The sequence below is a fragment of the Hemiscyllium ocellatum genome, chromosome 30 (assembly GCF_020745735.1).
Source record: "Hemiscyllium ocellatum isolate sHemOce1 chromosome 30, sHemOce1.pat.X.cur, whole genome shotgun sequence".
In the NCBI taxonomy this organism is placed as follows: Eukaryota; Metazoa; Chordata; class Chondrichthyes; order Orectolobiformes; family Hemiscylliidae; genus Hemiscyllium; species Hemiscyllium ocellatum.
The window spans coordinates 32,801,503-32,816,547 of NC_083430.1; the positions used below are offsets into that span (position 1 = coordinate 32,801,503).

The 15,045-nt window shown below is 38.1% G+C and overlaps 1 protein-coding gene across 5 annotated transcripts in view; it reads right to left on the reverse strand.

The window, feature by feature from the left end:
- Positions 1-15,045, reverse strand: part of pkib (protein kinase (cAMP-dependent, catalytic) inhibitor beta) — a 120,455-nt gene that overhangs the window by 69,852 nt on the left and 35,558 nt on the right. The window contains exon 2 of one of the 5 annotated variants that reach the window (XM_060847352.1): positions 14,139-14,248. The exons of 3 other annotated variants lie outside the window; for them this stretch is intronic. The gene's annotated coding sequence lies outside the window, so the exon portion shown is untranslated. Of the gene's footprint in view, positions 1-8,467; positions 8,509-14,138; positions 14,249-15,045 lie in introns of those variants that run through there. One more of the 5 variants, XM_060847355.1, reaches the window with a different exon arrangement.

A 15,045-nucleotide genomic window follows, 5' to 3' on the forward strand; every position in this document is an offset into this window, starting at 1 on the left:
AAGAACCTTTTTGCTTCTATACTCAATCCCTCTTGTTATGAAGGCCAGCATGGTCTTAGCCTTCTTCACTACCTGCTGTACCTACATGCTTACCTTCATTGACTGGTGTACAAGAACACCCAGATCTCTCTGTACTGCTCCTTTACCTAAATTGATTCCATTTAGGTAGTAATCTGCCTTCCTGTTCTTGCCACCAAAGTCGATAACCATACATTTACAGTTTAATGTGGATAAGTGCCATGCATCTGACCACTCACCTAACCTGTCCAGGTCACTCTGTAATCTCCTAACATCCTCATCACATTTCACCCTGTCACCCAGCTTAGTATCATCAGCAAATTTGCTAATGTTATTACTAATACCATCTTCTATATCATTAACATATATTGTAAAAAGCTGTGGTCCCAGTACTGATCCCTGCGGTACCCCACTGGTCTCTGCCTGCCATTCTGAAATGGAGCATTTATCACTGCTCTTTGTTTCCTATCAGCCAACCAACTTTCAATCCAAGTTAGTACTTTGCTCCCAATACCATGCAACCTAATTTTTCTCACTAACCTCCTATGTGGGACTTTATCAAAAGCTTTCTGAAAGTCCAGTTACACTACATCCACTGGATCTCCCTCATGCATCTTCAGAGTTACATCCTCAAAAACTTCCTGAAGATTAGACAAGCATGATTTCCCCTTCATAAATCCATGCTAACTCTGACCTATCCTGTTACTACTATCCAGATGTGTCGTAATTTCATCCATTATAATAGACTCCAGCATCTTTCCCACCACTGAGGTCGGACTAACTGATCTATAATTTCCTGCTTTCTCTCTCCCACCTTTCGTAAAAAGTGGTACAACATTAGCCACCCTCCAATCCGCAGGAACCTATCCCAAATCTATCGAACTCTGGAAAATAATCACCAACGCATCCATGATTTCTCGAGCCACCTCCTTCAGTACCCTGGGATGTAGACCATCAGGCCCAGGGACTTATCAACCTTCAGACCTAACAGTCTCTCCAACACCAATTTCTGGCAAATATAAATTCCCTTAAGTTCAGGTCCTTCAGCCACTGTTACCTAAGAGAGATTGCTTGTGTCTTCCCCAGTGAACACAGATCTGAAGTACCAATTCAATTCTTCTGCCATTTCTTTGTTCCCTGTAATATATTCCCCTGTTTCTGTCTTCAAGGGCCCAATTTTAGTCTTAACCTTTTTTTTTGCCTTTCACATACCTAAAAAAGCTTTTACTATCCTCCTTTATATATTTGGCCAGTTTACCTTCGTACCTCATTTTTTTTCTCTGCGTATTTTCTTCTTAGTAATCCTTTGTTCTTTAAAAGCTTCCCAGTCCTCCATTTTCCCACTTATCTTTGCTATGTTACACTTTTTCTCTTTTAACTTTATATGTTTCTTAACTTCCCTCGTCAGCCACGGCCACACATGCCTCCTCCCAGGATCTTTCTTCCTTTTTGGAATGAACTGAACCTGCAACTTCTGCATTATACACAGAAATATCTGCCATTGTTCCTCCACTGTCATCCCTGCTAAGGTATTGTACCATTGAACTTTGGCCAGCTCCTCCCTTTTAGCTCCATAGTTCCCTTTATTCAACAGAAATATTGTCACTTCCGATTGTACCCTCTCCCTTTCAAATTGCAGATTGAACCTTATTGTAGTATGGTCACTACTTCCCAATGGCTCCTTCACTTCAAGGTCCCTGACCAATTCTGGTTCATTGCACAATACCAGATCCAGAATTGCCTTCTCCCTGGTCGGCTCCAGAACCAGCTGTTCTAAGAGTCCATCTCTGAGGCACTTCACAAAATCTCTTTCTTGAGGTCCAATACCATCCTGATTCTCCCAGTCTACCTGCATGTTGAAATCCCCCATAACAACTGTAGTAACATCTTTGTGTCAGGCCAATTTCAGCTCCTGATTCAACATACATCCGACATCCAGACTACTGTTTGGGGGCCTGTAGATAACTCCCAAGAGGGTCTTTTTTACCCTTAGTATTTCTCAGCTCTATCCACACTGACTCTACATCCCCGGATTCTAGGTCCCCCCGCCCAGGGGAATGAATATCATCCCTTACCAACATGGCCACCCCACCCCCTCTGCCCAGTCAGTCCTTACGATAGTACGTGTAGCCTTGAATATTCATTTCCCAGGCTCTGTCCACTTGAACCACGTCTCAGTTATCCCCACAATATCGTATCTGCCAATTTCCAAAAGAGCCTCAAGCTCATCCATCTTATTTCTAATGCTCCATGCATTCATGTATAGTATTTTTAATTTGTTACTGCCCTCACCCTTTCCATCAACTCCTATTTCACTCAACCTTACAGCATGATCCCTTTCTGATTTTTGATACAGTTGTCTTTCTTGACTTCCCTTGTTCTAACTTTCCCTCCAATTTCCTTCTTAAAACATCCAGTTTGTCCCCTCTCCCCTGCTACTTAGTTTAAACGTAGCTGTGTTGCAGTAGCAAACCTGCCTGCTAGAATGCTGGTCCCTAACCTCTTGGTAACACCAAGAGAATGATTCTGGGTATCTGCATTTTCCTGGAGTAAAAGGATATGAATATTTTTCACCTCACCAATTGAGGGCTGTGGTACAGTGCATATCAAGCAATCTTTTCAACGTATCTGAGCTAGATACGAAATTAGCTACCAAAAGAGAGCCAAGGTTAACGTCTAAGACGATGCAAAATCCCTCCAAAACTCCACGATCACAGCTCAGCCATGATTGATGATTTCTAAAAATACTTCACTTCATCTGTACACTCAAGATTGCAAAATAAATACTTGCCTGAGTTGGAAAGCAGCTAATATTAGGATTTTAATAAAACCCATTTTTGCTGGTCAAAATCTGACAGGAAATTGGCCAGACTCTTGGTCTGTCATGATTATATATTAGGGATTTGATTGCTGATGTCCACAATTGAGACAATTTTCAGTAATGTGTGAATCTAAATTAATAGCAGTAAAACCGCAAGTACATTCAGTGGTCAAAATCCTGTTTTAAAATGAGCACAACCCCTTACAAAATATTAACATTTATTGTATAATCTCACAAGATGCTTAAGTTAAAAATTCTCTCCACATTGCTTCCTCTGCTTTCAACGGGCAACTGTACCTATTATCCCAGATCATTATTTGGTCAACTCATAAGAATGAGAAATGGCCCATCTCATCCAACCAAGCTCATCCCATTCATGCATTAACTGTTGCATATGATTTATTTTGTCGGTTCCTAATGTATTTCCCTCCATTACCCACCTAGACTTAAAGGTGTTTTCAGATACTCTCAAAGATGTAAAACATTTAGCTTTTTTCTTTATTTCTCTATTTTAGTACTTAATCTATTTTTGTATCTCCGATTTGGAACTAGGTACGGTGTATCTAAGATGGTGCCATGTGGGGCAACATTGTTCACTTTCCACGATACTCCTCTAAAGTAGATGTGACAATAAAACCTAATTCAGAATTCAAATACTCCCAAAGCAAAGTTTCAAGCAACATTGAATTTTATTAGGCATGAAATCAGAGGTGGTCTCAGATACACATTAATATTTGAAATCTAACTCATCAGATTAACCGGCTGACTTTACACATCAGAAGGAAAAATAGCCACAGCTGTAATTTAAATTTGAATTCAATACATTGCAGTCTAAAGTTGTTGATCATCTGTAAACTGGAATATGGAGGTTTGGTGATATATGGTCAGCTCCAAAAATATCTCTTTTCTGATTTTGCAGGAACTGAGACTCTAGGTGCAAACAAAACTACTCAAATAGTATTTCACATCACTGCATACCATTTGTGTTTTGCAACAGTACAGTATAATGCTGTGAAATGAGAGAAATGCCTATTTGCAAGTTCACCATGTTCTAAGCAGCCTAAACACCACCTTGATTATAAATAGTTGATGATCTCTCTATCAAGTGATAACACTATAATTTTATGACACTTAATACATGTTATCATGAGAAGCAAGACTATAATTTAGTTCAGCATCAAGTATTTTTGAACAGCATTATTAACATGTACAGTTCTACACAATAATTGTGTATTCTTTCATCTCCAACTCTACTTTCACTGTGCAAGTCACACAGTGCCATACAGAAGAAAACAGAGTGGGCTGCTCAACGCTCCTTGGCTGCAGTCTATACAAGTTGTGTAATCAGCCCACATTCAGTTCATTTGCAACTGGCTTTAGCAGATACTCTTTACTAGTTTATACTTCCTTATATGCTCCCCTCTCTCCTATCGCCAAGCAAGACAACTGTGTTCTTGACTATTTCATAAGACAACTAAGAAATGACAAAGCCTGTAGGTGACTTCTACTTTTGCCCTCTAACCAGCAACTCTCTCAATCACATGCTGTCACATACCCTATTCTATTACAGCAGTCGCCTTTCTGAAAATAGCTGCACAGCTTGGATAACCATCTTGTTGTGTCATATAGTTTTTAAACACAGGAGGTTGCCTTTTGGCCCGTTGTGTTGTGCCAACTCTTTTAAACAGTTCCCCTGTTGCTCACTCTCAGCATTTTGTCTTAAAATATTTATGGGCTGCCTTTTAAACATCTGTTTCCACCACTGTTCAGCACTCAAATGTCCAAACAGCCCTTTAAAGTAAAAAAAATCTTCTAACCTTCCAGTGACGCTCTTTGATTTATGTCATTTCATTAAGAGTATAAATAGCTTTTCTCTCCCCAGTTTATTTTAAGAGAAATGCTCAGAATTTTAACAGCTCTAATCAGATATCCTTTCAATCTGATATGTTTCAACCAAAAAAAAAAGTAATTTAACTTCATGTAATGGAGGTTGCATATTCTTGCTTTCATCTTGCTCAATCGCTTCGTTTCTTCACATAATTTTTGTATCATCCCTAAAATATACTGCACAACATTAATTTGCAGTTGTTCACTTTTCCCTCTGATACCATTATTTTCTCCTCTCCCACACCAACCCCTCTGAGGGATTCTGATGCTAATATACATCCAACAATTTAAGAGTTTCCAGCACAACAGCAATTTAACTGCTGAGCTGTACTAGTCCCCCTATACGTACACTATGCAATATTGATACAATCAAGTACATACTGAAATTTCAAACTGCTTGAATAGTTTTTAAAGTTAGGACTAGACAGTATCTCCCTCTCCCAAAAGGCACCCAGATCAAAATCCTTGCCAAGCCTCTCAAATCAAAATGCGTTTAAATATTTAAGTTTGAATTCAACCAAAAACTTCACATAGCAACTTCTGCAATTTTAAAAAGTATGCAGTTTGTTAAGTTATGAAAAAAAAATGTAAGCCATATTTATCATCTTGCTATAGAGTTTGCAAGTATCCTACAGTTAGATAACCAGTCTCATAGCCATTTCTGCTGCTGGCTAAGAGCAACAATCAAGATGCTGGGAACTTTGGTCAAGCTAGTTTCAACTCTGACCTCGGTTAAAACTGCAGCCAAGACATGGTGTGACCTAAGATTTCCTGGTGTTGACCAAATAAGGGAGGTGTCATGGCAGTCTGCTAGACATACTGGCACCGTTATGACCTTGTGTGAAGCATGGAAAATGACGGTCTACTACTTTGTAGAAACATTTGGGAATTGTTTATCATTTAACTTCATTGGCTGGAATTAGGTTTGTTCAATTCATTGGCTAAGTACCAGAGAAGTTGATGAAAAGTGAGCATGAGATAAAAGTTACCAGCACAAAGGGTTTTGCAGGAGCAAACAGAGGTCAATATTTGAGAAGTATGTGCCCTGAAGTTACCTTCAGAGACAAAGAATCAAGAGGCAAGATCTACACCAAAAGCGGAAGTTGGCCACTTCACTCAAATATAGGTTGTATTTGTTTCAAGCCAAACTTATTGAATTAAAGCTTGCGTTACATGTGAATTAAGTTGTCAGATGAAGTGAATTCAAGTTGAAGTTAAATTAGAAGAAAGTAGTAAATGTTTTCTGAGGGTGAAATGGTGGCTCAGAGGTTAGCACTGCTGCCTCTCAGCATCTGCAACTCTGGTTTGATTCCATCCTCAAGCATATGTGCAGTTTGCACATTCTCCCCGTATCTGCATGGTTTTCCACCAGGTGCTCTGGTTTTCTTCCCACGGTCCAAAGATGTGCAGGCTAGGTGGGATTGACCACGCTAAATGCAAGCTTACAGGAACAGGTCAAAGGGGAAGTCTGGGTGGGATGCTGTTCAGAGAATTGGTGTTGACTCATTGGGCCGAATGGTGTGCTTCTGCACTAAAGGGAAGCTATGAGTCTATGTTTGATGTGAATAATCGGTATCTGAAAAGTTAAATAATGAAAGGATTTGTTTCAAAGTCTGAGTTGACTCCCTGTCTTTTATATGTCACAGAGGGCAAGAACATCTGGGAAAAGGCTAAAATACTCTTTTCTGGTAAGAACCCTTGAACCACCTTCTCTGATTATGAAGATAGGCTGAGATTGAGATTACAGGGAACATCAACAGTTCATGATGGTGAGGATACTACTCAGATGAAACAAATGCAGAAATCCTACCTGTATATTGATTTTGATTTTCAATTTTTCACAATCAAGTCAAGACAAAATTAATCCACAGGACACTTGTTTAAAAAGGTGATAATACTACTCAGTTTGCATTTTTAGCATCTGTTGCGAAATTGTTGATATTACTGTTTATGTGACAAATGGTATACAAAGTGTATAAGAATGTAAGGAAGCCTCCCTTCTTGTACAGCCTATCTTCAGCTATATTCTGCAAAGTGCCAAGCAGTGGCCATTTCCAACAAGAAAGAATCGAACCATCGGCTCTTAAGATTCAATGGCATTACCATCACTGAATTCCCCACAAACAACATCTTGGGGGTTACCATTGAACTGGACTAGCTACTCAAGTAGCAAACATTTGAAAGCAGCAATGTGTACTAACCTACAAGATGCAGTTCAGAAATTCAGCAAAAATCCAAAGACCTCTTCCAAGCCCACAATCATCATCATCATCATCTAGGAGGGTAAAGTCAACAGATGCACGAGAACACCATCACTTACAAGCTCCCCTCCAATTTGCACACCACTCTGATTTGAAAAGGTATAATCACTGTTCTTTCAGTGTCACTGGTTCAAAGTTCCCAGAAATCCCTCCCTTGTGGGATTATGGGTCTACCTACAAAAACAGGCTATAGTGATTCAAGACCATCACCTTCTCGATGGAAACTAGAAATGAGTAAAAAATGTCCAACCAGCAACACCCATATTCCAAAAATTACATTTTTTATATAAAGGATAGAACAAAGCATTTGCCTTATTTAGATCTATAAATCATCTGTATCAGTGTTGCTCGAAATACAACAATATTTAACATATGGCCTGTTTCCACACTATGGAGATTCTATGATAACAGAACAGTCAGATATTAACAGAAATTTAACATAATAGAACAGTCATTCATCCAGCTGTCATGTCATTAAGCAGAAAAGAAAAACCTCTGATCAAATTCTACAATGCTAAAGCAATTAAATCAATAATTCACATGATTTTAAATTTCATTCAATCAGGCAAGCGTTCATGGATGTGTTATGGCTGTTTAGTTCAGTGCTTGCAATACGCACATTCACTAATAATGAAACCAGTAGAGGAATCTGCTCTAACTTGTCCATCACGAGCTCTTGCAGCGTAAAGGCATTTGCATAAAACAAACTTGGAAAAAAAGAGATTTTTTTAAAAATAGATTTTAAAATTTGAGATGTATTTAGTGATGCACCATTCCAAAATTCTTGCAAACACAATTATACTAAAACAAGTTCAATACATAAAGAGAAAAATTGCTGGGAAATTTCAGCAGCTCTGGTAGCATTTGTGAAGAGTAAGCAGAGTTAATGTTTTGGTCCACTGATCCTTCACTACCTTCATCCACAAATGTTGCCACAGCTGCTGAGTTTTTCCAACAATTTCTGTTTTCCACCATCTACAGTTCTTTGGCTTTTTAAATTTAGATTTTATGAAAAACCTGAATACTAGATTCTAGTTCAAAGCCAACAAACCAAAAAAAGTCAAAGATGCCAATTCAGTGACCTTTACTTGGTTTGAAAACATTGTGGAACATGGCAAGCCCAAGCAGGTTATTAATTGTTTTCAAAAAATTCCACTTTGCATTCAGGCTATCACATTTACACAAAAATTTCCCAAATACTTCCTGCTTATTAGAAAATTTCAATTTACTTTCAAACTAAAGACCAATACTAGAGTATTTCATTGCTGCACAGCTCATGCTCTCAGAAAACGATAGAGTATAAATGCAGAGCAATAATTAAATTAAGAATCACCACATAATTCCAAATGCAGTATACGGTTCAGAAAGTTGCAGCACGTAACCAAGGTGGTTTATGGAATACTAATCTTCATGGAGAGGAACTGAACCTAAAAGCCAGGTTGTTATGGTTCAGTTGTACAAGACATTTGTGAGATCATACCGTGATTATTATGTGCAGTTTTGGTCTCGTTATATGAAGTAGACTGGGCACAACAGACAGATGGAAACGGATGCATTTTTGAACTATGAATTCCTGTAACCATAAGGATATCTGATCTATGCTAGTGACGTATAGCGTTCCCTTCCTCGTGCACTACCATCAAGAAATCTAAAGGTGACCTACTATAATTTAGCAGATTAGAAAAAAAAATAATTTTCTCATCTTCCCCCAATTCTCACATTGTCTTGATAGATGACAAGTACCTATGATAGGAAAGGAAAAATTGGGGAGTAGGGGAAAACAGCAGAGAGAGAAAAAAAAATGTAAACTATTGTACTCAAAAGTTACTGCTGGAAAGTTTCCAAGTGCTGTTTTCAAACTTTCTAGAAAGGAAATCGAAATAAGTGGATTCATGAATAGATTATATTTTGATCCGAGAGAGCCTATTAATGATTGTTTAGTGATTGCACTCCCAACATGCAGGGCGTTACCCTTATATACTTAAGTCGTTCGTTCTCAAGTTCTTATTAGCCAGGTTTGCATAAATAGGTGCTCAAGCGCCTTAAGCTTACTCAAAATTGCCTCTTAATCCAGCTCAGCCCTCTAATGAAATTAAGTGAACTATTCTGACCAATAAGGGTGGCTCTCATCACAGTTGTGCTAATGCAGACTCTGTTGACAATCCAACAATTTTGTTATGAGTAAAGACAATTCAATCTGACTGATCTGCAATGAACTGCTATTATTATTTAGGGGGCAACCTGAGATTTCTTTTGTTATGGTAAAGAAATTAGGTTCAGAAATCACAAATGTTATGAAGGGACATACTTGTGTAAGGCTCATGGGATTTTTATTAGAATTTTATGAAATCAATGTCACAGTTTAATGAATACAAGTACATAGTATAGGATGCAAAAGGTTAATCTCTTCAATTTATGATAAAACATCACTGAATCATTTAATTGATTCAGGAAGGCATCAGTGCAGAATCATCCATTCTATCAGAGACAAAGGATTTGTCACAGTCATACAAGTGGATTAGGAGCAGTTTGAAGGAATGGAGTAAAACGAAAACAATTGATACACAGACTCCGGTTTAATGTTTATGGCAAGATTTCTCATTGTCATACTCAACATTTTCACGAAACTGTTTTCGGAATTGTGGAGCAACTTTTATATCGATTTCTATTCTGATGTGCTACATAAAACACTGAGGAGGGTGAAACATTGAAACAATTGAATATATACATTTGCAAATCATGTAAAAATACAACAAAGGTCCCCTTTAGTAGGATTAATGTCAAGCTTTTCATTTAATATTTCCAAATATGTAATCATACACAGCAAGGGCAACCTCAAATCAAACAAACTTTCAAATTTGGGACACTCCCGTTCAAAATTAGTTTAAATAATACTTGAAATAATGGCTTCCTTTATAAAACAAAAAAACAAATTCACCTAGCCAATAATTTCTTGTTTTCCTGTAATGGTTTGAGACAAATCAATGAATTCAGTTATAGTCTTCAAATCATCAGCATGAAATTGTCTCCAATATAACCTATATAGGTTTAGTTTTGATCAGTTTCTCCATCACTTCCTCATCTTCATAAAGTAGTACAAACCTCAGCCAACTTTACACTAGGGTTACGATTAGGGCTTCACATGAATCAGGGAAGGGAGCATGTGGGTCATTCATCACGAGATCCATTATTGCCCATCCTCTCCCAGTTCATATTTACTGCTAGTCTGTGAACAATCAGTTGCATCAGATTTGATTTATCCTACCTCCCTTCCAATCCCTGAATGTGCCAGGAAGGCAGTAAATCAAATTGTAGTATGACCAAAACCATTATCCAGATTGAGATAAGTTAAGCCCAGATCAGAAACCAAATCTTTTATATACGAACTTTTCCCATAAAATCCCTTAATAATATTGAATGCCACAATTACATCACATAGACTTAGAACACTAAGCTCTGGTAGTTTGCTGAATTTCAATCATAGAACAATTTGCATGGAGCTGACCATCTGTAGTGGGAAAGGGTTAAAAACTTCAAATCACTTTTTCAAAGCAATATCAAACTTATGGCTAAATTGTAGAATATTTTGAAATGTGTGTGTGTTTTGATGGTATCAATATGTATTGGAAATTTTGAACTGCAGCCATGATAGTTAGTGAGCACCTGGTTGCACACTTGAGCCCTCCTCCCTCCCTGGCCCCCTTCTCCTGAACATAAATGGTCTAAGTTCAACTACTATCTAGCATTTCTAAAAACATATTCATTTACACATGACCTAGTCATCTCTGCAAACAAATAAGAGATCATCCCTCCAAGGCACAGAGCATGGCCAGATGTCCCATCAGCCGAGAAGACACTGGACAGAGTTGCTGCAGTGATTTACTGTATCAAAAACACATGAGGACACAGCAGTACAGTCACCATGGAAACAAAAGTGAGCATAAAGCCCAAGTCTGTAGGATCCAAAGTATTTCAAATGTTACTTGGCTTGTATTCACAAACACAACAAAACTTCACAGTTAATGCCAACACAAAGGATACTGTGATTTGTTGGAAATCCATTCAACCCAACCTCAGAAATCCACTACAGTAGAAATTAGATCTCATTGTGCTAGTTTTATTGGATGCAACAAGACAATTTTGAGGACCAACATTCTACTTCCCACCACCAAAAAAAATCAAATCAGAGGCGAAAACTGTGTTACACCAGTTTTCTGAAGCCCAAGCAACCATTTAAAATAGATATTAGTCTTTTACATTTTGAAATCAGAGGTAATATCTGTTTGTTCCCTTCACCAAAAGTGGCTTGCAGCAGATGAGAGGAGTTAAGCCTGATCCACCCAATTCCTTCGAATCATAGGCAGGTCTGCCCTGATCTCTCTCCTAGATTCACTTCACTCTGAGCACTGTGCTAAGTGAGCCAGAGCAATCCAAACTTCAAAGCAGCAAGAGCAGCCTCTCAAAGCAAGCCCACATTATTTAGAGGAGACCTCTAGTTCAACTCAGGCTTCCCAGTTCAGGCAGGCCACTCTTATGCCCAAAAACGAGCACCATTGTATTTTCACTTCAGAGCAACTCAAGCTATTTTATCCAACGCAAAACAGTTCCCTTTGCCATTGCAAACATCGCAATTACATGGCCCTATAGGCCAAGAGGAGTAGTCTTCAATAATTACTTCGCAATTTTTACAGGCAAGTCACACTGCCACTCATTCTATTTAACTTCATTCCCTCTAAGAAATTTCCTGCACGAACCAAAAAAGCCGACAATCTCCTTGGCCTCTCCCCACTCTGTTAAGGTCAGATACTCAGAAAAGCATAAAAAAAACATCAGTTCCATTAGATCCAGACAGGTTACACCTATCAGAAAATGGTTGAGCAGGCTGGGACTTGTTTTCGCCTATCTTTTTCTACAAGTGATGACTGGCTTGATGGACACCTTTAAAATTATCAAAGGGTTTGAACAGGCTTTCAATAGCAGATACTGGAAAAACTTAATGGAGAAAAATATAGAGTTAAATGCTTTGAGTCAAGTATTACACTTCTTCACAACTCCAATAAGCCAAGTATTTTGCTTTTATTTAACATGATAGATATTTCCAGTCAAGGAGTCGACCCAAACTGGAAGCCACACACTTAATACATTCACTTATGAATCCAATAGGGAAAAAGGAAATATTATCTTGGCTGGAGTTGCTCGAATGATAAGCTTGCTATCACAATGATTAGTTGAACAAATTAGGGAAAAGATGCTTTAAAGGCAAAATACATAAAGGCACAAGGGAGATGGTAATACAGGATTGTGCTGAAATGATTCAGGAAGCAGCTCACATGGAGTATGAACACACAGAAGCTGGTGTGAATAGAATGAACACAGAAACAAGTGATGCACTCATTTTATTGTCCTTCATCTCACTCCAAATGGCAAGGCTGAGGTAGTTAAAGCACAAAGGGAAATTTCAGGTTTGAAGTACTCTGTGGATATAAGTAAATGCAAGCACTATATTACCCAGCAGAACAAAAATTTAAAAATGCGTTGCAAAATGGATGAATAACTAATAACACTGGAAAAGTTGTACCAAGTGCACTGAGAGAGGTTATGAGGGCTAGAAGATAAAATTTCAATTTAGCAAAAATTAAATTTAGCATATATAATAGAAAGAACTAGTTTAAAAAACAGAATAGGATAACGACTGTTGACAATTTGATTGAGGCAATTAGCAGTAGAAGCTATCCTAAAAGACTTGGGTTGATCTTACAATGGCCTCAAAACATCAGCTTCCAGAACATTTATAATTTTGCAAAATCAAATTGACATCAAACAAAACTTGGCTCTGGATGCAAGTTTGCTCACTGAGCTGGAAGGTTCATTTTTCAGATGTTTCATCAACGTACAAGGTAACATCATCAGTGAGCCTCTGGTGAAGCATTGCTGTTATGGCCTGCTTTCTATTTACATGTTTAGTTTTCCTTGGGTTGAGGTCATCATTTATTGTGTTGGTGATGTCATTTCCTGTTCTTTTTCTCAGAAAGTGATAGATGGGATCCAAATCGATGTGTTTGTTGATAGAGTTCCCGTTGGAATACCATGCTTCTGGGAATTCTCATGCGTGTCTCTGTTTGGCTTGTCCTAGTATGGATGTGTTGTCCCAGTCAAAGTGGTGTCCTTCCTCATTTGTAGGAAAGGATATTTGTGATAGTAGGTCATGTCTTTTTGTGGCAAGTTGATGTTCATGTATCCTGGTGGCTAGTTTTCTTCGCGTGTGTCCAATGTAGTGTTTGTCACAGTTCTTGCAAGGTATTTTGTAAATGGTGTTGGTTTTGCTTGTTGTCTGTATAGGGTCTTTCAGGTTCAGGAACAGGAAATGACATTACCACAGAGAATGACATCACCAACCCAAGGAAACCTAAACACAGAGAGCAAGCCATAACATCAGTGCTTCACCAGAAGCTCACTAATGTTACCTAGTATGATGACAAAGCACCTGAAAGTGAACCTTCCAGCTCAGTGAGCAAACTTACATCCAGAACCTCAACCGGAACTACAAAGCTTCTCAAAACTCAATTTACACATCACTCCTGTACTCACTAACCTACAATCAAACTGAAGTTTAACAACAGCTTATGTTTAATTTTAAACTCCTCAATTTCAAAATCCTCTGTTGCATTGCTCCCTCGAGTCTGTAATCTCCTCTAACTCCACAGTCATCCAATACATCTGTATCAATCTAACTCCGGCCTCTTCAAAATCCCCGAGTTTAATTGCTCCACCACTAGAAGTTATGCTTTCAGCTGCTTGGGCCTTAAGCTTTCCATCTCTCTGCCTAATTTTCTATCTTAAGGCACTGAAAAACTCCCCCCAACTCACTATCTGAGCAAATATCTCAAGGTAAATTTTGCTTTACCTGGTTCCTACAAAGGGCCATGGAATACTTTGTGTTAAAATGGTGCTATAAACAGACAAGTCTGTGTTATTGAAAGAAGGGTACTATCAATAATCTTTGTACAGTCGCTCACTCAGTCAAACAAAAATTTAAGAACCATCGATTAGCTTTCATCTCCTCCACCTTTCATCTTAGTTCCAAAATCAACTTGGAAGATTCTTAGGTGGTGAAAAGTACCCAAATAATTCAGCAGATAAATGCAACCTACCTTCCCTCAGAGTCATATGCTACTCGACACTTTTTTAAAAAAGTGGCTCTGTCCAAATTTTTATGCTCCAAGATTAGACTCTTGCCATCCTTATACTGACTGGGCCCAATCTGTGAAAGGTAGAAATTGGATAAAAAGATTGCTAGTGAATCAAAGTAGTAATTACTCTGATATATTTTGTTTTCATTCTATTTGGTTTCTCTTTCTTCCATTCCTTAGTATACGACCCTTGTCAACTGATGTTTTATCCTCAGCATGAACTTTCTGACGGCTCACCCATGTGTTTGCACTTTGTAGGAGTGTTTGCATATTAAGAATTGTCTCTTATTGACAATACAGGCATTATGGATGCTTTTTTTTTAAAAAATGGCTTGTAACAAAGTTATGAAAAATTCACAAAAAAGGTGTACAACTAGATGTGTGTCAGTGATAATAGCACAGCTTTAGTGTCAATGATGGACTTGTTGATAATATTAGCTCTTGCATCTTCAATTATGAAAGGATGATGACAAACACGTTCCCACATTCTCTCTGCAGCAGCTGGTTGTTTATGATAGTTACTCTCCAAGGGCTCAACTTCTAGAGTTACATATTAAATTCCAAAATTGTTTGAAGTCATATAAATGCAATTTCCATGGATGCAGTTCATCTGAATTTTAAAATGTTTGCAGTGCAATTACTGAGATACTGGTTGTATGTAAACAGTAATCACTACTGAAAGAATACATTTCAGTCACTAACATATAACTCCTTGGCACTATCCCTGAAGAATAACAATGGCTACCAAAAAAAAGTAAATCCTTTTAATGCAGCAGTGTTTGTTACTCTGCATTGAAATTGCAGAGTTGCATAATAGACTTTCCCTTACCGGAGAGATGTCCCCCCATGTTATCATTTGTCATTTTCA